The sequence below is a fragment of the Carettochelys insculpta genome, chromosome 1 (assembly GCF_033958435.1).
Source record: "Carettochelys insculpta isolate YL-2023 chromosome 1, ASM3395843v1, whole genome shotgun sequence".
Classification (NCBI taxonomy): Eukaryota; Metazoa; Chordata; order Testudines; family Carettochelyidae; genus Carettochelys; species Carettochelys insculpta.
The window spans coordinates 382508046-382533079 of NC_134137.1; the positions used below are offsets into that span (position 1 = coordinate 382508046).

General features: G+C 49.6%; 1 long non-coding RNA gene across 1 annotated transcript; it reads left to right on the forward strand.

Annotated features, from left to right (window-relative positions):
- Positions 1-10645: 10645 nt before the first annotated feature.
- On the forward strand, positions 10646-15167 carry LOC142007569 (uncharacterized). The gene is made up of 3 exons (XR_012643970.1): positions 10646-10740; positions 14409-14505; positions 15070-15167. It is a non-coding gene; the product is annotated as an uncharacterized LOC142007569 (long non-coding RNA).
- The last annotated feature ends 9867 nt before the right edge of the window (positions 15168-25034 follow it).

A 25034-nucleotide genomic window follows, 5' to 3' on the forward strand; every position in this document is an offset into this window, starting at 1 on the left:
GTGGTCGGTTTCAAGTGGAATGCCCCAAGGCTTGGTTCTGGGGCTGGGGGAGAGGTAGATACATTGGAGGGTAGAGAGAGCATCCAGGGTGACCTGGATAAATTGGAGGATTAGTCCAAAAGAAATCTGATGCGGTTCAACAAGGAGACGTGTGGAGTCTTGCACTTGGGATGGAAGAATCTCAAACATTGTTAGAGGCTGGGGATTGACTGGCTAAGCAGCAGTACAGTGGAAAGGGACCTAGAGGTTATGGTGGATGAAAGGCTGGAAATGTGTAAACTGTGTGCTCTTGTAGCCTAGAAGACTAACGGCATATTGGGGTGCATTAAGAGGAGCATTTTCAGCAGATCTAGAGAAGTTGTTGTTCCCCTCTATTCGGCATTGGTGAGGACACATCTGGAATATTGTTTCCAGTTTTGGGGCCTCCGGTATAGAAGAATGTGAATGTGCTGAAGCAGGTTCAGTGGAAGGGAAAAAAAGTTATTAAGGAGCTGGAGCACATGTTCTATGAGGAGAGGCTGAGGGATTTGGGCTTATTTAGCTTACAGAAGAGAAGACTAAGGGATGATTTAATAGCAGCCTTTAGCTTCCTGGAGGGGAGCTCTAAAGAGGATGGAGAGAAACTGTTCTGAGTGGTGACAGATGTCGGAACAAGGAGCAATGGTCTGAAGTTGCAGAGGGAGAGGAGTAATTTGGATATTAGGAAAAACTACTTCACCAGGAGGGTGGGAAAGCACTGGAATGCATTGCCTAGAATGGTGGTGCAATCCCCATCTGTTAAGTTTTTTAAGTCCTGGCTTGACAAGGTCCTGGCTGGGATGATTTAGTTGGGTTTGATCCTGCTTGAAGCAGTGGTCCAGATTTAATGACCTCCTGAGGTCTCTTCCAGCCCTATGAGTCTATGATTCACTTATCTATAATATGTAGGAAAAAGCATTGTGTTGTTATGGGCACCTGCAATTTGTGATACAGGCTGGAGGCAGTAATAAAACAGCACTGGAGTTTCTAAAAATTGTAGATATAATTTTCTAATGCAGAAAGTATTGTCTGCTATCTGGTGACTGCTTCAGGCCTCATTGCAGCAGATAGAGGTGAATTAATCACTGGTCTGGAAACTGGTGGTTGCTTAGGGACCAGTGATCATGACTCAGTATGGGCACAGAGAGGACAGTCCCATCCCATTATATATAACCACCCTTTGCTCTCTAGTGAATAATCACTGCGAGGTAGCTGTGTTATTCTGTATCTTCACAAAGCAAGAAAGCAGGCCTGTAGCAAGTTAGTCTTTAAAGTGCTACATGACTGCTTTCCTGTTTCCTCTCTGGTTTAGTCAGGAGCAGGCACTGCTTCCTCAGTATGTTGTGGGCAGTGCAGGAGATTCCCTAGAAAACCAGTGCTTACGGTGGCTGGATGAGATCCTCAGTCCACTCTCTGCTGCAGCCCTTTTCCTTGTCAAGGACATGAGTCCTCTGCCTGGCTGGGCCCCACTCATGCTCACTAGCCTGGCCTGGGAACCTCCAGGGTAAAAGCTGGTCTAGGCACTGGACCTAACTCCAAAGTACCAATATAAGAAAGCCCTGCACTCTTAGATCAGCATTACCAGAGACCACGGTACAGCAGCCTGAGAGTAGATGGAATGTCACAAGCCATTTAAATCATCAGGGGCATGTCAATAAAACAATTAATAAATGCAGTTTGCAGCAGTTAATGAAACTTAGCCAACTCACATTGGCCCAAGTAACCTTCCCCCCACCCAAGTATATGTGCTGCTTGTGTGGGTGCACGTGATACTTTAGAAGGTTGGCCCACAGCTCTCTTGGTTCAGCAGAGCCATCCAGCAAAAGCAAGTAGGGGCAAAGCAATTTTAACTTGGGACTCACTCCAAGCCAGCACTGAGTGACAGGCTCATGCTCCTCTGAACATCACTGGCCAAGCAGGGTGTAGGGATGCCAAATCCTAGTGGATGAAGGAGGGTTGGGTCAGGTGTTTTGGGCTAGTGGAGGGGTCTGCAACCAAATAGTGAGACGAGACATGTTTTTCAAAATCAGTTACAGAATCAGTACTTCGAGAGCTGCAATGCACATGAATACAAGACAGTCAATAAATCACATAGAACCGCACGTTTTGCCACCCCATTTTAAGAACAACACACACTCAATAATTTGTAATGTGATCCGGTAAATATTTAACCATTTTCTGAGTCCTAATAGGTTCCACGATCAGTCCTATCTAGTGGCAACGACTACCAGAAAGTAATTGGTGATCCAAAGGGGGTCAGTTTAGGAGCATAAAGTATAGGAGGAGTCGCAAACTTTTTTTGGTTGGGCCCCACTTCTTCTTCGAGTGTCCCCGTGGGTGCTCCACATTAGGTGTCGGGCTCGCCCGGCGCCGCAGATCGGATCTTCCAAGCAGTTTCTGCCGGACCGCGCATGCGCCGGTGCGCGCCACTCCCCCGCGCGCTCCCGGCCACGTGCGCGATCCGGTCCCCGCCAGTTCCTCTTAACCGCCGTCGGCTGCAGACGGAATCCGACTAGGCTAAGGCCAAGTAGCGTATTCAACGACTTTATCTGTTTTTCTTTCAAAGTTTTTTTCAGATACTTAGGCTACTATGAGTTAGCCGGTTGTTATTTTGCAAAAAAAAAAAAAAAAACGGAGAACAAACAACAACAAACAAACTACGAGCGGGACAGCTTCAGCCAGTCCCAGTAACAAGCACCGGAGGCCAGGAGCTACGGCCATCAGCCCTCCTGCTGAGGCAGGCCATCGGATGGGGAAAACAGCACAGGGAAGGTGCTAAGTACCCACTTAATAAAACTCAAAGACTCACCAACAATGTCCTCTTCAGGCTTTAAAAAATGTGAGTCCTGCCGAGAGGCGATTAAGGAGAGACAGGTGGATGCGGCTTAAAATGCTGCTTTGGATAAGGCCCTCCAGCCAGACGTGCCGGAGCGGCCGCAGCAGGAGGGACCCTCCGGGGCCCATAAAAGGAAAGCTGCCTCCCTCACTCCATCAGCGCAGAAACGGAGGAAAGTCTCCCCAGCCCGATCCCTGCCGGCAGCAACAGCGAGCGGGACGGGAGGAGCGAGCAGCCCCCAGCCGCAGCAACAGCTGATCGGCGGCGGCAGGGAGAGCCACGTGGAAGCAGCTCAGCCTCCGATGATCAGCCAGCCGCCCCGCACCGCAGGCAGGGCAGCGGCTTAAAACTGCTTTTCATAAGGCCCTCCAGCCAGACGTGCCGGAGCGGCCGCAGCAGCAGGGACCCTGCGGGGCCCATAAAAGGAAAGCTGCCAAAAACGGAGGGAAGCCTCCCCAGCCCGATCCCTGCCGGCAACAATAGCGAGCAGGACGGGAGGAGCGAGCAGCCCCCAGCCGCAGCAACAGCTGATCGGCGGCGGCACAGAGAGCCACGTGAAAGCGGCTCAGCCTCTGATAATCAGCCAGCCGCCCCGCACCGCAGGCAGGGCAGCGGCTAAACAAGCGCCGGTACCGGTGGCACCGCAGGCAGCGGCACCGACCCCCGGGGAACCGGCGGTGCAGAGCGCGCAGGCACGCAGCCTGCAGGCACCGGAGCACACCGCACCTGCGGCACCGCCCTCCAGCGTGCCGAGCTCGGTGTGCACGGGGCCGGAATCCCCTGTACGTCAGGGGGCAGAGTTACCTCCTCAAGGGAGGGGGAAGGCTGCACACAAGAGGAGGCATTGCAGCCCCTCTCCGCACAGGGCTGTGGAGTTGCTTTCTCACAGCCCTCCGCTTATGTTACAGACTCCAACCAGAAGGCAGGGGTCCCCCCTAGCCTACCCGGAGCCCCCTTCTCCATTTTTTGCAACCAGCCTCACCCTGGCTGGGACCACCTTCACCCTTCCTGGGGTTTGAACTGCTGGACTATTATGCAAAATCGCTCTCTCCAGCCCTCCCCCAGACGCAGAGGGTATGCACCAAGGGAGTGGTCTAGGTCACCTTCCCAAGAACAGTGCCTATACTGCCATGGTCGCCCCTACCATGCGGGGCATAGACACCATCGGCTATCTACCAGGGAAAGATCCCCACAAACGATCTCGTACCCCCGAGGGCAATTGCGACCGGGGACAGAGACTCAAGCATCTCAGGGGGGACTGGTTATGGAACCCCGAGATTTTCCCTCGCAAACCTCTAGTGAGAGGGTGTACCATCACCAGCAGGAACCGGAAGGGTGCACAGAGACGTATCCCAGTGGTTCCTCGCTCTCCTCTCCGGATGAGGCTACGGCCCCAGGGGACGTCCATCCTCCGGACGATCTCAAACAGTTCCAAGAGCTGTTTTACGAGGGTGGCCTTCACGCAAGGCATCCAGACAGCTAAGGTGCAAGAGAAACACCATAAGCTCCTCAAAAATCTGAGACCTCCGGCCTCCTCCAAAATATCAATACTGCTTAATGACGCAATCTTGGAGTCTGCCACTATGATATGGCAGACTCCTGCGACTATTCTGCCTGTCCACAAGAGAGCGAAAAAAAAAACAAAAAACAAAAAAAAACTTCATGCCGACAAAGGGCACGGAGTTCCTGTTCAGCCACCCACAACCAAATTCCTTGGTCGTGGAGTCGTCGCAATGTGGGGGAACAGACAAACATGCCAAAAAGCTAGAGCTGTTGGGCAGAAAGGTCTACTCCTCCTCCACTCTACTGTTGCGAATGGCAAATTACGCAGCGCATCTAGCGAACCATAATTTCGATAACCACATTAGGTTAACCTCCCTCATGGACTCGCTTCCAGAGGGCAAGAAACCAGTGCTCAAGGCCATCATGCAAGAAGGCTACGCGGCCTCGAGGACGGGAGTTCAGATCGCCCTGGATGTTGCGGACTCAGCAACAGCGTCCCCAGTACCACAGGGGTTACGAGCAAGGGCGACATCAACAGCACCAGCAGTACAGAACTCCCAGGCGTCGTTCCCAACACAGCTGTGCGTCCTTGGGGCAGGGCCAAAGGCCACAAGTTTGACACACAGATCCAGGGCTACGCCATCACTACCGTCGCAAGGTCATCCGAAGCGGTTATTCCACCATTGCCTCCGACCATTCTATAACCAGTGACGAAGGATCACCACAGACAAATGGGTGCTGGAGATCATAGCCACGGGGTACGCCATCCCCTTCCAGTCGCTTCCACCGCCATGACGTCCACCCAGGCCCCACCTCCAGGAGGCCTCCCACGTGGCAAGGCTCAAACAGGAGGTAGACCATCTCATGCTCATAGGGGCAGTGGAAAGAGTGCCGGAGCAACTGCAAGGGAGAGGGTTCTACTCCAGGTACTTCCTCACGGGGAAAAAGACAGGAGGCGGGAGGTCCATCTTAGATTTTCGAGGCCTCAACCGGTACCTGCGCAAGCAACGCTTTCGGATGATCACAATCGCCTCCATCCTTACGGCACTATACGATGGAGATTGGTTCGCAGCCCTCGACTTATAAGACGCGTATTTTCACATAACTATTCATCCGGCTCACCTACGATTCCTCTGGTTTCTCATGGTAGGCAAAGAACATTTTCAATACAAGGTCCTACCGTTTGGCCTCTCCTCGGCCCCCAGAGTCTTCACCAAGCCCTTGGCAGTGGTGTCAGCCTACCTGCACAGACAGGGGGTATTTATATTCCAGTATCCAGATGACTGCCTACTCAAAGGGGCCTCGAAGGAGGAGGTACTACGCATAATATGCGTCACAACAGGCACGTTCTCTCGCTCGGCCTGGTTATCAATCTGACAAAATCAAAGATAGACCCCACGCAGGACAGAGTTCGTAGGGGCACGCATAAATTCTATTACAGCGAGGGCGTATCTACCAGAGACTCCCTTTCGGGCCGTTGGCTCCCTCGTGCAAGTCTTCACCTTCAGCCCTACGGTGCTGGTTCTGACGTGCTTACAGCTGCTGGGCCACATGGCAGCAGCGGCGTTCGTACAACAGAACGCCAGGTTACACGTGCGCAGCATGCAGCACTGGCTGGCGAGCGTATACAACCCGGCAGCACACACTGTTCACAGGGTGGCGTCGCCCACAACAGAGGTGCGCAAATCCCTGCAATGGTGGGTAAACCCCGAGAACCTGCTAACAGGGGTACCCTTCCACCAACCACACATATTGGTTTTTCTTACTACAGACGCCTCCCTCATAGGGTGGGGAGCACACATGGGCGAAGAGGTGACGCAAGGGCTGTGGTCCTCCACGGAGCAGTCACTGCACACAAATATACTGGAGCTCAGAGCAGTGTTCAACGCCTGCAGACACTTTCGAGACCATATAAAAGGCAAAGTAGTCGGGATCAGTACAGACGATACCTCCACCATGTTTTATATGAATCGGCAAGGAGGAGCTCGGTCCCGTGCCTTATGTGCAGAAGCAGTCCGGTCGTGAAACTGCTGCGTCGCCAACAATATAACCCTGGAAGCCTCGTACTTCCCAGGCGCTCACAATGTGCAGGCAGACCAGCTGAGCAGGCGTTTCGCACTCACGCACGAGTGGCAGATCCGTCCCGATCTGCTGCAACCGATTTTTCACGCCTGGGGTTTTTCCCCAGATAGACCTGTTTGCTACTCAGCACAACAAGAAGTGCCCACGATTCTGCTCCAGGGCAGGACTGGGACGGGGGTCCCTGAGGGACGCCTTCGCGATCTCTTGGAGGGGCCCCCTGCTTTACGCTTTCCCTCCCACAGTGCTCATCCACAAGGTGTTGCAGAAAGTCAGGAGGGAAGGAGCCTGAATGATCCCGATAGTCCCAACGTGGGATTGACAGCAATGGTTCCCCCTACTCCTGCGCATGTCGGACCGGCCACCGATGCCCCTTCCGGTGGCGCCGGATCTGCTCACGCAAGCCCAGGGGTCCATAGTGCATCCACACCCCCAAGGCCTGCGACTACAAACGTGGTTAATCCATGGCTCAGCTCCCTAGAGAGCACATGTACGGAGGAAGTGCGGCAAGTCCTAGAAAGTAGCAGGAGGACTTCCACCAGGAAGACCTACAAGCAGAAATGGACTCGCTTTACGGCATGGTGTTCTACCAAACAGCTAGCCCCCTTTCGGTGCCTATGGCTGTGATATTAGAGTATTTACTGGACCTCCAGAGAGGAGGACTCTTGCTATCCTCGTTTAAGGTCCACCTTGCCGCCTTTTTGGCATTCACACACGGAGAGACAGGGCACACGGTGTTCGCCCATCCCATGGTTACCAGGTTCCTTAAAGGGCTGGTAAACCTATACCCCCGCCCTCGGAAACCGCTTCCACCTTCGTGGAACTTGGACCTGGTGCTTAATGCGAAAAGGGGACCACCGTTCGAGCCTTTGGCCACAGTTTCCCTCTGCCTCCTTATGATAAAGACGACCTCTCTTCTCGCAATCACGTCAGCTCGCAGGGTGAGCGAGCTTGCGGCAGTTATGGCAACGCCACCCTGCGCTGTTTTTTCCAAGGAGGCGGTAACCATACGGCTGCATCCAGCCTTTGTTCCTAAAGTTTCTTCTGAGCTTCATACTAACGAACCTATTGTTTACCCTCGTTTTATCCAAAGCCTCATAACTCTGACAAAGAGGCGCGCCTACGCCTCCTGGACGTGAGGAGGCGCTAGCTTTCTATATAGACAGGGCCAAGTCCTTCCAGAGAATGGATAGACTCCTAGTCTCTATCGCTCCCAAATCAAAAGGAGAATGTCTCTCTTCGCAGAGAATCTCGAAGCACATCGTATCTTGCATTAAAAAGTGCTACAAACTCAAAAAGACTCCTTTCCTGGCCATGCCCAGAACTCATTCCACTAGGGCGGTGGCAGCATCAACAGCCCTTTTTCAAGGGCGTTGCGCTAAAAGACATTTGCAGAGTGGCGACCTGGTCATCCTGTGACACCTTCGCCAAACATTACGCCCTTCACAGGGTATTCCAAGAGGATACCCGTCTCTCGACAGCGGTCCTCTCGGGGACAAGCTGCACATACTCCGATTACCCACCTCCTATGTTGGGTTACTGCTGGGTAGTCACCTAATGTGGAGCACCCACGGGGACACTCGAAGAAGAAAGAAAGGTTACTCACCGTAGTAACGGTGGTTCTTCGAGATGTGTCCCCGTGGGTGCTCCACTACCCGCCCATCCTCCCCGCTTCGGATCTCTGTTTAGTGTTTTGCAGGAGCATCCGAGGCGGTTGGTCAAGGAACTGGCGGGGACCGGATCGCGCACGTGGCCGGGAGCGCGCGGGGGAATGGCGCGCACCGGCGCGTGCGCGGTCCGGCAGAAACTGCTTGGAAGATCCGATCTGCGGCGCCGGGCGAGCCCGACACCTAATGTGGAGCACCCACGGGGACACATCTCGAAGAACCACCGTTACTACGGTGAGTAACCTTTCTTTTTTGTCCCTCCAATTAACAGGGCTCCTCTCCCAGCCTGTCCAATGTCCTGGAAGTGCATGTTGGTCTCCCGTAAGTTATGCGCCATGCTCCATTAGCAAGGGCAGGGACAAGGAGGGGAGCCAGCAGAGGCCATGGGGGAAGGCTGATTGCACTGTGCCCACTTTATGAAATGTCATGTCCCCTGCCTAGTGCTTAGAGCAGAAGCCTCATCTACAGCCCCCACCCCAGAGCTCACACCTCCTGGATATTCCTCATCCCCTTCTACAACCAGCTTCTTGCCTCATCCACAGCCCTGTCCCACACTCTGAACCCCTCATTTTGGCACCCACTTGTCTGGGGGCCCCACAAAAGTCTGATAGTCTGGGGCCCCCAGAAGAGTTGATCCACCCCAGCTGGTGGTGGTTTCCAAAGTTCATGCTGCATCTCTTTCCTCTTTTGTTCAGTCAGTTTGTTGTACATAGACTCAGTGCTTGGGAGAGGGTTGGTTTCGCCTCTGACAGGTACCCAGGGTGGTGGTAAATTTTCCCAGATTACTGAACACAGCCCTTGTCACTGCTAGCTCCACCTGGCAGAAGGGTGACATTAGGAATAGAAGAAATCCAAGTAAAGGTGTTGGTAATCAGAGATGATAACGTTGCATTATTTGGAGTATTGCCAACAGATCAAGGGAAGTGATTAGTTCCCTCTAGTTGGCTCTGGTGAGGCCACATCTGGGGTATTGCTTCCAGTTCTGGGCCCTGCCACCACAGAAGGGATGTGGACAACATGGACAGAATCCAGTGGTGGGGATTGAACATGATTAGAGGGCTGTGGCACCTGATTAATGAGCAGAGGCTGAGGGAACAGAACTTACTTAGTCTGCCAAAGAGAAGAGTGAGAGCAGCCTTCAACTATCTGAAGTGGGGTTCTGAAAAGGATAGCGTTAGGCAGTTCTCAGTGGTGGCAGATGGATAACAAGGGGCAATGGTCTCAAGTTGCAATGGAGAAGGGCTAGGGTGGGTATTAGTGGGGAAACTATTTCACAGGAGGGTGGTGAAACACTGGAATAGGTTTGCTAGAGAGGTGGTGGACTTTCCATCCTTAGAGGTTTCTAAGACTTGGGTTGACCAAGCCCTTGCTGGGATGATTTAGTTGGGGTTGGTCATGATCTGAGCAGAGTGTTGGACCACACGACCTCCTGAGGTCTCCTCCAGCCCTAATCTTCTATGATTCTATATTGATAATGATGCAACAAAAGCAAAGCTGCTCAATACTACTGTGCTTTGGCTGGAGAGAAGTAGGGTAATGTACTAGTGACACATGAGGATGAAGAGGGACTTTCTAGTTCATTAGTTGTTAAGGAGAATGCCAGACAATACCTACTTAGACAGAAACATTTTTGAATCTAAAGACCTGAATAATTTGCATCCAAGAGTCCCACATGAGTTAATTGAGGTGAATGCTTGCCTTCTAGTGTTAATTTTAACTAAAACTTGGAATACCAGGCTGGGGTGTAGACATTTTGGTGGTGCCCAAAAACCCCAGAGCCTGCACCCTTCCCTAACCTCACTCCCTCTCCCCGCCTGCCAAGGGCTCTGAGAGGGAGTTTGGGTGGGGGGAAGGATTTGGGGTGCAGGCTCTGGGAAGGAGTGTGGGTGTTGAGTGCAGGCGCTAGGCTGGTGCAGGAGATTCAGGTGCAGGGGGGAGGGTGCAGGCTCTGAGAGGGAGCTTGGGTGCAGAAGAGGTGAGGGATAAACAGGAGCTACCCCAGGCAAGAATCCTGCACCTCAATCCCCTATCCCAGCCCTGAGCCCCTCCCACACTCTTGAGTCCCTAATTCCCTCCCAGACCCTGCACCAGTAAGTATTAAATGTTAGTAACATTAAATATCAGAACTATTAGAGGCTGTAAAGTTTGCTATATGTTATGCTTGCTATACCCTGCCAGCCAAGCTTTCTGACCAGCAGAAAGCAATGGTGTCAGTGCCACTGGTAAAGATGCATCAGGCAGGTTGTCTGTGTCTGTCAGTGATGTCAAGGCAGGAACAGGCCAGTGCCATCCTAGTTACTGATTATGGCCACCATATGTTATAGAATTTTTTGATGTAGGGGCTAGCGTGATGGATTATGGTTACCATATGGTACAGGGTTTGTTGATATAAGCAACAGATGTTGTGGAACTCTGTGATTTGTTATCACAAATAGTTCAGTACTTTTCAGTGATATTGTTCTGGTAAGAGTGACGAATGTGTGTGTTAATTAGATAAGTTCAAAGGTTGTTTCTAGGCTCAGATGTACCAAAAGCAGAGAGCCGGGATTGTGGAGGTGCTGGATAGTCATGTAAACACTCCTGTCGTGATCAGAGAAGACTGATGATCCTAGGGGTGAAGCAAGTGCTTGGAAACAGGTGAGCCTTGGTGGAAAAAGTACTCAAAACAGTTACTTGAATAAAAGTACTGCTACTTTGAAAAAAATGTGAGTCAGTAAAAGTCAAAGTATCCTTCTGGAAAACCACTTGAGTAAAAGTACAACCGTATTTCCATCTTGATTGTACTCTAGTATCCAGAAGTAAAAAGTAGCCATCCTACTATGGTTGACCACCCAAGTTATCATAGGGAACCATTATTTTTCACACACACATATACATATGTGAAATGTGCATATATATGGTGTATATCATAGAATCATAGAATATTAGAACTGGAAGGGACCTCAAAAGGTCATCAAGTCCAATCCCCTGCCCTCACAGCAGGACCAAGCACCATCTCTATCATCCCTGTTAGATATTTATCCAACCTGTTCTTAAATATCTCCAATTATAGAGATTCGACAACCGCCCTAAGCAATTTATTCCAGTACTTAAATCACCCTGATAGTTAGGAAATTTTTCCTAATGTCCAACCTAAATCTTCCTTTCTGCAACTTAAGCCCATTGCTTCTTGTCTGATCATCAGAGGCTAAGGACAATAATTATTATGTCCCCTCTCGGCTGTCATAGTTTCCAAACTAAACAAACCCAGTTCTTTTAGTCTTCTCTCATAGGTCGTATTTTCCAGACCTTTAATCATTTTAGTTGATCCTTTCTGGACCCTCTCCAATTTCTCCACATCTTTCCTGAATGTTTGGCCCAGAACTGGACACAATACTCCAGCTGAGGCCTAGCCAACATAGAGTAGAGAGAAAGAATTACTTCTTGTGTCTTGCTCACACCACTCCTGTTAATGCTTCCCAGAATCATGTTTGCTTTTTTTGCAGCAGTGTCACACTGTTGACTCTTACTCCACTATCACCACGAGATCCCTTTCTGCAGTACTCCTCCCTAGTTATTTCCCATTTTGTATCTGTGAAATGGATTGTGCTGCCCAAAGTGGAGTATTTTGCATTTGTCCTTCTTGAACTTCATCCTATTTGCCTCAGACCATTCTTCAGTTTGGCAGGACCATTTTGAATTTTGGCCCTATCCTCCAAAGCACTTGCAACCCCTCCCAGCTTGGTTTCAGCTACAGACCTTGATAAGCACACTCTTTATGCTGTTATCTAAATTGTTGAGGAAGATATTGAGCAGAACTGGTCCCAAAACTGACCCCTGCAGAACTCCACTTGTTATTTCCTCCCACCATGAATGTGAACCTTTAAAAACTGCTCTGTGGGCTTGTCTACACTACCACCTTCCTTCGAAGGAAGGATGGTAATTAGGGTGTTGGGAGTTTACTAATGAAGTGCTGCCTTGTACAGGCAGCACTTCATTAAGCAAATTCCCCCCCACGGCAATGCCAAAGTTTTAAACTTCAAAGTACCAGCATGCATCTAGCCGTGGCACACCCACGGGTACTTCAAAGTGCCAGGGCAATTTCCAAGTCCCCTTACTTGATTTTGAGGAGTTATGGGACTTGGAAGTTGCCCCAGCACTTCGAAGTACTGGTGGGTGAGCCGTGGCTAGATGTGTGCCAGTACTTCGAAGTTTAACACTTCGGAGTTGCCGCGGGGGGTGGAATTTTCTTCATTAGTAAACTCCCAACACCCTAATTACCATCCTTCCTTTGAAGGAAGGTGGTAGTATAGACACAGCCTCCTTGTACAGTTATCCAAATAGTTACACACACTCCTGATAGGTTGCATTTCCGTAGTTTACTGATAAGAAAGTTGTATGATCCTGTACCAAATGCTTCACTGTAGTCTAGGTATACCACATCCACTGCTTCCTCTTTATCCACAAGGCTTGTTATCTGATCAAAGACAGCTGTCAAGTTGATTTGACCAGATTTGTTCTTGACAAACCCATGCTGACTGTAACCGTTCACCTTTTTATCTTCCAGATGTTTGCAGATGGATTCCTTAATTATTTGCTCTATTATCTTTCCTGGCACTGAAGTTAAGCTGACTGTTCTGTAAAGTCCTGGGTTGTCCTTATTTCCCTTTTTATAGATGAGCACTATATTTGTCTTCTAGAATCTCTCATGACTTCCAGGACTTTTCACAGATGACAGCTAGTGGCTTGGATACCTCCCCTATCAACTCCTTGAGTATTCTAAGATGCATTTCATCAGACCCTGGTGACTTCAAGACATCTACCTTTTCTAAGTAATTTTTAACTTTTACTTTCTTTATTCCAAGTTCTTCATCTATCCCATTTCCACTATCATTCACTGTATTAGGCATCCAGTCTCCATCAGTCTTCTTGGTGAAAACTGAAGCAAAGAAATCATTAAGAGCCTTTGCCATTTCCACATGTTTTGTCACCGTTTTCCCTCTTCACTGAGCAACAGGTCTACTCTGTCCTTGGTCTTCCTCTTGCTTCTAATATATTTATAGAATGTTTTCTTGTTTCCCTTTATGTCTGGAGCTAGACTGAGCTCCTTTCGTACTTTCACCTTTCTAATTTTGCCCCTACATTCCCATGTTATTTATTAATATGCATCCTTTGAACTTTGACCTAGTGTCCACTTTTTATACAATTCATTTTTTATTTTTAGGTCATTCAACATCTCCGGGTTAAGCCAGCCTGGTCTCACACCCCATTTCCTGTCCTTCCTGTGCAGAAGAAGAGTTTGTTCTTGCACCCTTAGCAATGTCCCTTTGAAAAACTGACAAATTTCTTCAAACATTTTTCCTCATAGTCTTACTTTCCATGGGGCCTCACCTACCAGCTTTCTGAGTTTACTAATGTTTGTCTTCCTGAAATCCACTGTCTTTATTTTGCTGTTCTCTCCTCCTCAGAATGATGAACTCTGGAATTTCATGATCACTTTTCCCCAAGGTGCCAGTTACTTTCAAATTCTTAACTGATTCCTCCCTATTTGTTAAGATCAAATCTGGAACAGCTTCCCTCCTAGTAGCTTTCCCCATCTTCTAAAATAAAAAATTGTATCTAGTGTATTCCAAGAACGTGTTGGATAATCTGTGCCCTGCTGTGTCCTTTTTCCAACAGATGTCTGGATATTTGAAATCCCCCATCACCCACCAAGTTCTGTGCTTTGGATGGTTTTGTTCGTTGTTTTAAAAAAGCCTCATCCACCTCTTCCTCCTGGTTTGGTGGTCTGTAGTAGACCCTTTGCCATGATGTCACCCCTGCTTTTTACCCCTTTTAGTCTAACCTAGAGACTCTCCACAAATCTGCCTCCTGTGCCCATCTCAATGTCAATCCGGGTACACACATTTTTAGTCTAAGGCAAGAACACCTCCTCCCTTTTTTCCAGGCCTTCCTGACCAAACTGAACCCTTCTACACTAATATTCCAATCAAGTGTATTATGCCACCAGGTCTCCAGGATACCAACACAATATCTATGTTTATTTACTAGCATTTCAAATTCTTCCTGCTTATTCCCCATACTTCTTGCATTTGTATATTGTCAACTTATTAATTTGATTTTACCTTCCAGTTCTGCCTTGTCCCTCCTTTCGCTATGCTATTACAGCCCATGCTCCCTCCAATTTCTGACTGATCTCCCAGGTCTTCATGGTTTTCACTTACATGTGGACTTTAGTCACCTGCTCCCCTCAAACCTAGTTTAAAAACCTTCCTCACTAGGTTACCCAGTCTGTATCCATATACTTTCTTACCCTTCCTCAATAGGTGAACCACATCTCTGCTTAGCATTCCTTCTTCCTGGAACAGAATCCCATGATAAAGGAAGCCAAAGCCCTGCGGATAACACCATCTCCACAGGCAGGTATTCACCTCCGAGATGCACTTTTCTCTGCCTGGGCTCCTACCTCTAACTGGAAGACTGAAGAGAACATCACCAGTGCTCCAAACTCCCTCACCTGTACTGCCAGAGACCTGTTGTCACTCTTGATCTGCTCAAGGTTACATCTTGCAGTATCATTCATGCCCACATAGATGAGTAGCATGGGGGAGTAGTCAGAGGACTGGATGATCTTTGATAGTCCCTCCATAACATCTTGGATACGAGCCTGTGGCATGCAGCATACCTCCCAAAATGTCATGTCAGGGCAACAGATGGGTGCCTCTGTACCCTTCAGAAGACAGTCTCCAACCATCACTACCCTTTGTTTCCTCCTCACAGTAGCATACAGGCCTCTGAGCCTTGAGGGTACATGGCTTCTCCTCCTCCCCATTAGAGGATGATTCCTCAGCTCTGGTATCCAGGGCAGCATAATGGTTCTTCAGAACCACGGTGGGAGGGTTGGAAGCAGGGGTGAAGCACTGCCTGCTGTGAGACATAACCAGCTGTCAGTGCCCCCCGAGACAGAGCCATCTCTTCCTCCACCAGTGTTGTTCCAGTAGTCCTCTGTAGCTGGATAAGTACCTCAGCCTTAGATGTTTCCATGTGGATACTCTCCCGGAATTCGTCATGGGCTTGGACGCTCCTCAGCCTGGCCACTTCCTCCTGCAGCTCTCCCACCTACTGCCTGAGAGACTGCACCAGCAGGCACCTTTCACATTGGATACTCCCCTCAGCCTGGATTTCTGTAAGTGGGAAATGGGAGCCACCATCTCTGCAGAACCGTACCAGGGTCTGGGTAGAGGCATCCATGGTTGGGTAATCTGTCTGGAGGAGACAGGAGCAGTGCTGGCACAGGTGATGCGAATCTTCCTAAATGTAGTAGGACTCCCTCTCAAACTGCCTGCTTAGCAGCCCGGTTTGCAGGCACCCCCGCTGGTCATAAGCAAAAAGTTGCTCAGAGGGAATTCCTTTATTCTGATGATGATGCTCTTGTCTCTTATAGTGAATTTCACCTACAAGAGCTTGTAAATCATCTCCAAGATGCATGTCAAATATTCTCACTCATCATTAGTGTGGAAAAGACAGAAATCGGGCTAAGATGCAGATTGCCAGCCGTCTACTACACTCATTGATACCAACTTCCAAACCATGAGCTTATTTTATCACCTGGAAGCTATTAACAAGAATTTGTCACTGGATCAGGAGATGGACATATGATCAGGGACAGCAGCCACCAACTTTGGTTGCCCCACAAAACAATAACTGAAAAACAATAAGCTTATGACAAAAACTAATATCGTGGTTTATAAAGCCTGCCTAGTCAAGCACAACCATCTTCAGATTAGGTTATGTGTACAGCATGCAAAATAGAAGACTTCCTAAAGATATATGATGAGTTACAGGGTCAAAGTCAGAGAATGCCAAAAAAATTAGTTTTTGAGATGCTTTCAAGAGAGACCTGAAATGCTCTGGTATTGAGCCACAGACTTGGGAAGCCCAAGTGGAAGATAGTTCAAGTTGGCAATGCAGCCTGGAGACACGCACCACAGAACATAATAAAGAGTGGCACTCTATCTTCAAAATAAAATGAGTAAAAAATGAGCAGGAAATGATCAGCAGGAAAACTCCTGTCATTGCAATCAATGCCATAAAATCTGTTTGTCCAGAATTGGCTTTTATAGCCATCAAAACAGCTGTGATGCTCAACTGTGACCTCACATCCACAAAAACCAAATGTCTACCAATCGGGGCTGGACTAGATGACCTCCTAAGTGCTCTTTCAACCCTTATCTTCTATGACTGCTTGGTGATATTGAAATATAGAAATCACAACCCATGTGGGGTTTGCTCCCTGGTTCCTAACCGCTTTCTCTGAGGTTGGTGCTTGTGTTTTTGAGTTACTGCAGGACAGCTGGATGCTGATATCTTTCTGGAGGACACTTAACCAAATGCATCAAAAGCGTGTTTTACAGTTCCATGGGCTTGGGGCCCACCTTTGGAATAGATTCTTGAGTGAACCAAAGGTTTTTATTCTATTTCAGAGTAGGCCAAACGGCCTTACTCTGTCCTATACTTCTGGGTCTCCAGCCCTCTGCCTTCACACCATGAGCTCTGTCTGGAAAGTCCAGCTGAGAGAGACCCTAACAGAGACCTGTTTGCATTTCATAGAATCATAGGGCTGGAAGGGACCTCAGGAGGTCATCTACTCCAGCCCCCTGCTTCTCCCTAGCAGATATTTGCAGTGACACACAAGCAGCATTTTCAAAGCAGTCAGGCTCATGAATCAGCTGGTGTGTAGCACTGAATGTCGTTAATCATCACAGAGATGTGCAGGGTAAAGTATAGTCCTTTTTGGTTAGCCCAAAACAGTTCACAATCCAAGCTGTAATGAGCTCTGTTTTCAGGCTCTGGATCTCTTTCTGACTTCCTTCCTTAGTTCCCAGGTGAGAGAGTCTGAGGCACTAAAGAGCAGGCCTGATTCCAGTTCAATTCACACCCCATGCCTGCCAAGGTTTTCTAGACTTAGGTGTCAATTGTTCAGTTGTTAGGGGGTCTGGGTAGTTTCACTCATTCCTTAACAGCCCAGTCATTCCACCTAGATGGGTGGCTGAGACACACTCCACTGTTCCAGGAGCGGCATTAGTACTTTTGCAGTCCTGTAGATAGCAGGACACACAAACTGAGACGTGCAGTGGATTCATGAGAATATTAAAGAAAATTCCCATTTAATAAAGGGTAACTGGGTAACATTGTCTGGCCTGTGTGCTGCAGGAGATGAGACTAGATGATGTAGTAGTCCCTTTTGGCCTTAAAAAAAAATCTACACCCTTGTCTCCAGGTCTGTTCATCTCCCCCTTCCTTTAAGCATGTGGTTCCTGGGCTCTCCTCTGTGCTGTTTCAACTTAGCTCAGCCCCTCAGGGAAGCAAAGTCCAGATGTAGGTCCAGCTCATTCCAGCCTCCTAACAGCGTTTCCTAGCAACATGTGGGAGAATACAGGTATTTCAGCCTAAGGCAAGACCTGATGATGTCACAATGGTGCCAGGGAGTCACACCTGGTGATGGGGTCACCAGCCCAGCTGCCCTTGAGGCTCTTGCCCTTCCTGCTCCTGGGGATGCAGGACTGTAACTCAGAGAGTGAGCAGCCTGTGGGGACTATTGTGGAGATGGCCGGGGCTCCTGCCCCACTCACGCCATGAGCGCAGCCGCAAGCCAGGGCCTGCCCATGCAACTGTGCCCAGACACACTCCCAGGAACCTGAGACCTACCTACCCCTGGTGCCAAGTGTGGTCCCCTGCAGGAGAGGAGGTGGTGGGAGCAGGGCCTTTCCTCACAAGGAAGGGAAGGGGCAGTGGGGCCAAGAATCCATTGCAGAAGAAGGTGGTGGAGGACAGGGAGGGAGGTGTTGAGAGGCTGAGGCCTTTGTGCCCAGGAAGGTGGAGGAGGCAGCAGTGCAGAGGATTTGAACAGGGTTTAGGCTGGTCCAAGTAAGTGTCCTGTAGACCCCAGTTCCAGAAGTGAGAACTTGGGGAACTCAGTGATTGTTTCCAACTGGCCATGAGAGGTCACCAGTGCCTCTCGTAACTCATCTGAGCAGCTGCTCCTGTGAGGGGCGGGGAGCCTACGGCTGGGAGAGTGGAGGGGAGCCGTCAGAGCTTGGGTGGGGTGCGGGGAGAGCCCAGGCCTGGACAACTGGGAGATGCAAGCCAGGAGTGAGGGGTACTGGCAAAACTTGGGGCAAGGGGGAGTCCAGGCCTGGAATGGTAGAGAGCTGTGGGTCAGGAGTAAGGAGCACAGTAGCAGAGCCTGGGGGTAGGGAACGGGACCCCAGCCTGGGAGATTAGGGGCTGTTGGACAGGGCTGAGGGGTAGGCTGTGATGGGAGAATGGAGCCCAGCCTGGGGTAAGCAGAGGACTGGGTGGGGAGGGGGCACCGCCACAACTTGTGGAGGTGGGGATTGATCCTCGGAAAGCCGGCGGACTGCAGGGCGCTGGCAGAGCTGTGTTGGTAGTTAAAACCGCTGGGGTCTCTGTTGGCACTATCTCTGTGGCTAGGGGAGTGGAAATGGCTCTGAGGAAATGCTTTGGATCTGTATTTATTCCAGGCTCTCAGTAGGTCCCTTCTCATAGCCCAGCTGTTACCGCACAGAAGCACATCTACTCATCCTGTCTTTGACTTCTCCACAGCCTGTGGGCGCCGCCCCCTGGTGTCTGGCTACAGCGGGATGCGGATCGTGCGTGGTGTTGATGCCTTGCCAGGGGCATGGCCCTGGCTCGTCAGCATCCAGATCCTGACCCGAACAGGCCTCCGGCATTCATGTGGTGGGTCCCTCATCAGCACCCGCTGGGTCCTCACAGCAGCTCACTGCTTCAAAGCCAAGAGGTGAGCTTGGGGACCTTGGGAAAGGGATGCTCTCACAGCCTAGACATGATACCACTTCTAGTCCCACCCCCAGTCACATTTTACCTAGTTACCCCGTATTAAGCCTAGTAATTTGGGTTCGGCTAAAACATCTTCCAGAAAGCATCTGTTCTGGAGCTGGAGACATGGAGAGAGAGACCCCCACTGCTGCCCTCGGGAGTTTTTTCCAGTCCTTAGTCATCTTCAAAACAAAAAAGCAATCAAGTAGCACTTTAAAGACTAACAAAATAATTTATTAGGTGATGAGCTTTTGTGGGACAGACCCACTTCCTCAGACCGTAGGCATACCAGAACAGACTCAATATTTAAGGCATAGAGAACCAAAAGCAGTGATCAAAGTTGACAAATCAGAAAAAAATTATCAAGGTGAGCAAATCAGAGAGCAGAGGGGTGGGGGGGAAGTCAAGAATTACATTTAGCCAAGTATGCAAAAGAGCCCCTATAGTGTTCCAGAAAATTTGCATCCCCGTTCAAACCACGTGTTAATGTGTTGAATTTGAATATGAAAGAGAGTTCAGCAGTTTCTCTTTCCAAAGCAGACTGAAAATTCTTCTTCAATAAGTCGCAAACGCTTAAGTCATTAACAGAATGGCCCACTCCATTAAAATGTAGACTAACTGGTTTGTGGATCAGGAATGTTTTGATGTCTGTTTTGCGCCCATTAACTCTTTGTCTGAAAGAGTTTGAAGTCTGTCCAATATACAGAGCATCCGGACATTGTTGGCACATGATGGCATATATGATGTTAGTTGACGAACATGAAAATGTGCCCGTGATAGGCCCAAAAAAGCCAAGAACAGAGCACCAGTGGTCATCACCTACAGCCCCCAACTCAAACCACTGCAACAAATTATTAAAGACCTACAACCTATCCTTAATCAGGATGCCACACTCCAGAAGGTCCTAGGTGACAGGCCTGTTCTCTTCTACAGACAACCTCCCAACCTTATGAGGATTCTAACTAATAGCCACAGTCTATACCGCAGGAACACCAGTCCTGGGACTTTTCCTTGCAACAAAGCCCGCTGCCAGCTTTGTCCACATATCTATTCTGGCGATACCATCACTGGACCTAACCAGGCTAACCACAGAATCATGGGCACATTCTCATGTTCCTCAACTAACATCATATATGCCATCATGTGCCAACAATGCCCAGATGCTTTGTATATTGGTCAGACTTCAAACTCTCGCAGACAAAGTGTTAATGGGCACAAAACAGACATCAAAATATTCCTGATCCACAAACCAGTTAGTCTACATTTTAATGGAGTGGGCCATTCTGTTAATGACGTAAGAACTTGCATCTTATTGAAGAAGAATTTTCAGTCTGCTTTGGAAAGAGAACTGTTGAACTCTCTTTCATATTCAAATTTGACACATTAACACATGGTTTGAACCAGGATGCAAATTTTCTGGGACATTATAGGGGCTCTTTGGCATACTTGGCTTAATCTAATTCTTGACACCCCACCCCCACCCCGCTCTCTCATTTGCTCACCTTGATAATTTTTTTCTGATTTGTCAACTTTGCTTACTGTTTTTGGTTCCCTATGCCTTAAATATTGAGTCTGTTCTGGTGTGGCTATGGTCTGAAGAAGTGGGTCTGTCCCACGAAAGCTCATCACCTAATAAATTATCTTTCTCGTCTTTAAAGTGCTACTTGACTGCTTTTTTGTTTTGATAGTATATAGACTAGCATGGCTCCCTCTCTGTTACTATTAGTCATCTTAATTGTTGAATATTTATGCCTAATTTCATATTAGAATTTGCCTGGCTTCTGCCTCTGGCCATGGTTCTTGTTCTGCCTTTTTTGGCTGGCTTGGCCAGGTGTCTTAAGACCTGGTACTCTCACTGCAGGAAGGCATTAAGACTTGGAGCCCTGTGTGGATGCACAAATGTGGCTCTGTGTGTGATCCATATCTGCCAGGATCAGCCCATCAGCTGATCTGCGCTCGGTCTGCCAGCCGGATTTTACTTTTGTTCACATCAGCTGGTTGTGGGGAGGGTGTGCAGAGCACAGATGAGTGTGGAGGAGCAAGGTCTTGCAGGGAAGAGGCAGACAGCGAGAAAGCAGAGACTGGGGGTAAGGAGCAGCACAGATGCAGGGTTAATGTCTCCAGCGGTGTTTTGGCTCCTTCCCCACTCTAGCAAGATAAATGCAGAAGTGGGGGCCAGCAAAAGTACCTCCAAAACCTTATTTACCAGGTTTTGGTATAAACTCTTCTCCTAAAATCCTAAAAACCCTTAGATTTTTGGGGATAAAATTCGCTGCCACCACCCAAGTAATAATAAGGAAACCAGGGAGAGACGACTTGGGAAATCTCAGCCCCAAAAGTAAAAACCAGGACACAACCATTGACCAAGACCAGGTTAATAAAAAGAAAAAGAGAAAGAACTTTTATTACGAGAACAGTATTCGTGCTGCGAGCCTCATGGCGAGATGGAAGAGTCACGAAGTAAAACACATGGGGAGTCTCCACCATGGGCCTAGAACTTAGTTACAAGGAGAGTAAAAGAACATTTCTAAAAAGTGCCCAGACATCAGATCCCACTTCCCAAACCATAAAACAACAAAGCCTAATGGATCTATCTAAACTTCACCCTACTTACAGAAGATTGGAGGGTCTGCTCTTGGAGGGAGATATTCTGTCTCTCTCTCCCTCATGGCTGGAAAGAAGCAGCAAAAGACAGAGAACAGAAGAAGGAGGAGCCAAAATTTAATTCTTACCTACATTCCTATAGGCCAACCCCACCTGGCTAAGGAGGTTAACCCTTTTGCTCCCAGGCTGCTGGCTAACCCTCATGATCATGACAAGTGGGGTGGCAGGTTGGGGAAGGGAATGGATTTGCACTGTGCTGCTGATGCTAGGAGCGCATTTGGCAGCAGCAGCTTATGTCTTATCACTGTGTGGTGGAGGAGAGAAGCTTGGGATCCTGTCCAAACCAATCCCTATGGCAGGGGGTGGGCCCTGCTGCCCAGGAATCAGCCTGTGCCTAAGTTGCTGCCCCGTCAGCTCCAGCCCAAGAGAGTTGGGCCTTCTTCTTCGAGTGGTCCCTGTGAGTGCTCCACCGTAGGTGCTCCGCTGTAGGTGTCGGGCTCGCCCCAGCGCCGCAGATCGGAAACTTCTAGCAGTGTTTGTAGGGTCACGCATGCACCGATGTGTGCCACTCCCCTGCGTGCTCTCGGCCACGTGCGCGATCCGGTCCCCGCCAGTTCCTTCTCAACCACCAGCGGCTGCAGACGGAATTTGCTCTGGCTCCAACACCTGTGACAAAAAAAAAAAAAAAAAAAAAAAAGAGAAACTGTGGTTATTGTTGTTGATAGTTATTAGTTGTTAGTAGTTAGTCGTGTTCTCACTGTTCAAACTGTTGTGCTGTATTAAAAAGAAAAAAGAAAAGAAGAAGAAGGGAGGAACAAAGGGGAGAAGAGCGGACGCAGGCGGCTGCCTTTGGTGGTCTGCTACCCCTGGAGGCTGTGAACATTATTTGGTTAACGATTTCATTAGCCGATAAGTACTCTATTAACATTTAAAGGCTTACAAGCCGCGGCAGAGATGTCTTCGCAGGGCTTTAAGAGGTGTGAGTCATGCCGCGAGACCATGCCTGCCTCAGACGGGCATAGCGAGTGCATTCGCTGTCTTGGAGAGTCTCACGTTACTCAGAAGTGCTCTCATTGCACTAGGCTTACAGCCAGGGCCAGGAAAGACAGGGAAATGAGACTAAAAATGATCCTGTTTGATAAGGCCCTCCAGCCTGAACCACCGGAGAAGCCCCAGAAAGAGGGGCCCTCGAAAGTACACAAGAGGAAGGCGGCCTCCCTAACCTCCTCGGTGCAAAAGAAAAGGAAGCTCTCTCCAGCTCGATCCTTGCCGGTAACACCAGCGAGCAGGATGAACGAAACACGGGGCCCTGACCCCCTGGCTGCTCATAGCGGGGATACAGCAGCGCATAGGAGTGCGCTTGGGCCTCCGACTGATCAGCAGTCAGCACTGAGGGCGCCGCAGGCGCCAACGAGGCAAGCGCTGGAGCTGGCGGCACAGACTCATGCGGCACCGCCCCTTGCGGCATCGACGGCACTGGAGGGAACGGGGCCAAAGGGTGCCAGAGGAAGCTATGCGCAGCACTGCGTACAGCGGCGCCGAGGTCCCTGGCCCTGGAGGGAGCGGCGCCTGCTCTGCAGGGGCGGGGAAAGGCAAAGTCAAAAACCTGGCACCGGAGTCCAGCTCCAGATGTCATTGCGCTGTCGTTATTGCCCAGCACCCCCCCCAACCCCCCGAGATACACACGCCGCGCCGGGCAGCCACCCCAACGGCCTGTTTCAGACCTCCCTCCCCGTTCCTTCAGCCACCATCACCATGGCTCAGACAGCCTTCACCATTTTCCAGCGTGGGCCCCTACGAATACTATCACAGATCATCTCTGCCGTTTTCAATGTTGTCACGGAGATCACGCTCTTCCAGATACCACATGTACACATCCCGATCGTGGTCCAGATCTCCATCTCCGGGCCCTTGCCCGTGTTGCCATGGCTGCCCTTATCATACTGAACACCGGCATCGGGGGTCTAGATCCAGGGGCAGATCCCCACCCACACCCTGCCGACACCCCCTCATACAGTCCCGCTCCGTGGGAGGAACACAGCTTCCCCAGACAGACACTGGTCCAGAGTCCAGGGACCTTCCTTCACAACCCACAAAAGAGCAGGTATACCAACAAACTCAAGGGTCAGAAGAATTAGAGGACATATACTGCAGTGGCGCCTCCTCGTCCTCTCCGGATGAGGCGGGTGTCCCTGGGGACATCTCTCCTTCGGACGACCTTAAGTAATTCCAGGAGCTGTTCAAGAGAGTAGCATTCACACAGGACATTCTAATAGCGGAGGTGCAGGAGAAACATCATAAACTCCTGAAAAATCTGAGACCCCCGGCTTCATCCAAAATAGCTATTCTGCTAGACGAAGCCATTATGGAATCAGCCACCAACATATGGCAGATCCCAGCCTCCATCCCGCCTACAAATAAAAGGGCGGATAAGAAATACTTTGTTCCAGCCAAAGGAATGGAATTCCTGTTTAGTCACCCACAACCAAATTCTTTGGTGGTCAAATCATCACAGCATAAGTCTAAGACACCCCAATATAAATCAGGAGGATTGGACAAGGACGTGAGGAAATTAGACCTGTTTGGCAAAAAGGTCTACTCCTCCTCTACCTTATTACTAAGAATGGCGAACTATGCGGCACACCTGTCCAACCACAATTTCGACAATTACTCCAGACTGACCCCTCTTATGGACTTCCTCCCAGAGGATAAGAAACCAGTGCTAAAGGCGATTGTTCAGGAGGGCTATGCAGCCTCGCGAGCAGGAGTTCAAATTGCCCTGGACGTGGCGGACACGGCGGCACACTCAACAGCCACAGCAGTGGTCATGCGCAGGGAATCCTGGCTCCAGACGTCCGGCATTCCCAGAGATGTACAAACAAAAATTGTGGACCTTCCATTTGATAAGCAAAAACTATTTGCAGAATCAACCGATTCGGTCCTACACTCCAGCAAGGACTCGAGGGCCACACTTAGGACCTTGGGTATATATACCTCCCCATACAGGAGGAAAAAGTTCTATCCCTAGCAAAGGTGCTACGCCTATCAACTGCAGCGTGCACAATATCAGCGAAGCTATGACCATGGGCACCACCATCATCAACAGCAGTATAAGGCCCCCAGGTGATGTCCTCAGCAAAGTCGCGCAACCTCGGGGCAAGCCCCAAGACAGCAAGTTTGACGGCTATGTCGAGGACTGCAATATCAAGACCATCTCCCAATGTCACTCTCAACACATGTTCCATCATCGCCTCAAACCATTTTATTCCCAATGGCAAAGCATCACGACAAACAAATGGGTACTGGAAATCATAGCCATGGGTTACGCGATCCCCTTCCAATCACTCCCGCCACCGAAACCTCCCACCCAGTCCTCTCTCATGAACCTTTCCCACGAGACCAGGCTGAAACAGAAGGTAAATCATCTCATGTTCATAGGGGCGGTAGAGAGAGTACCGGAACAATTCCAAGGGAAGGGGTTCTACTCA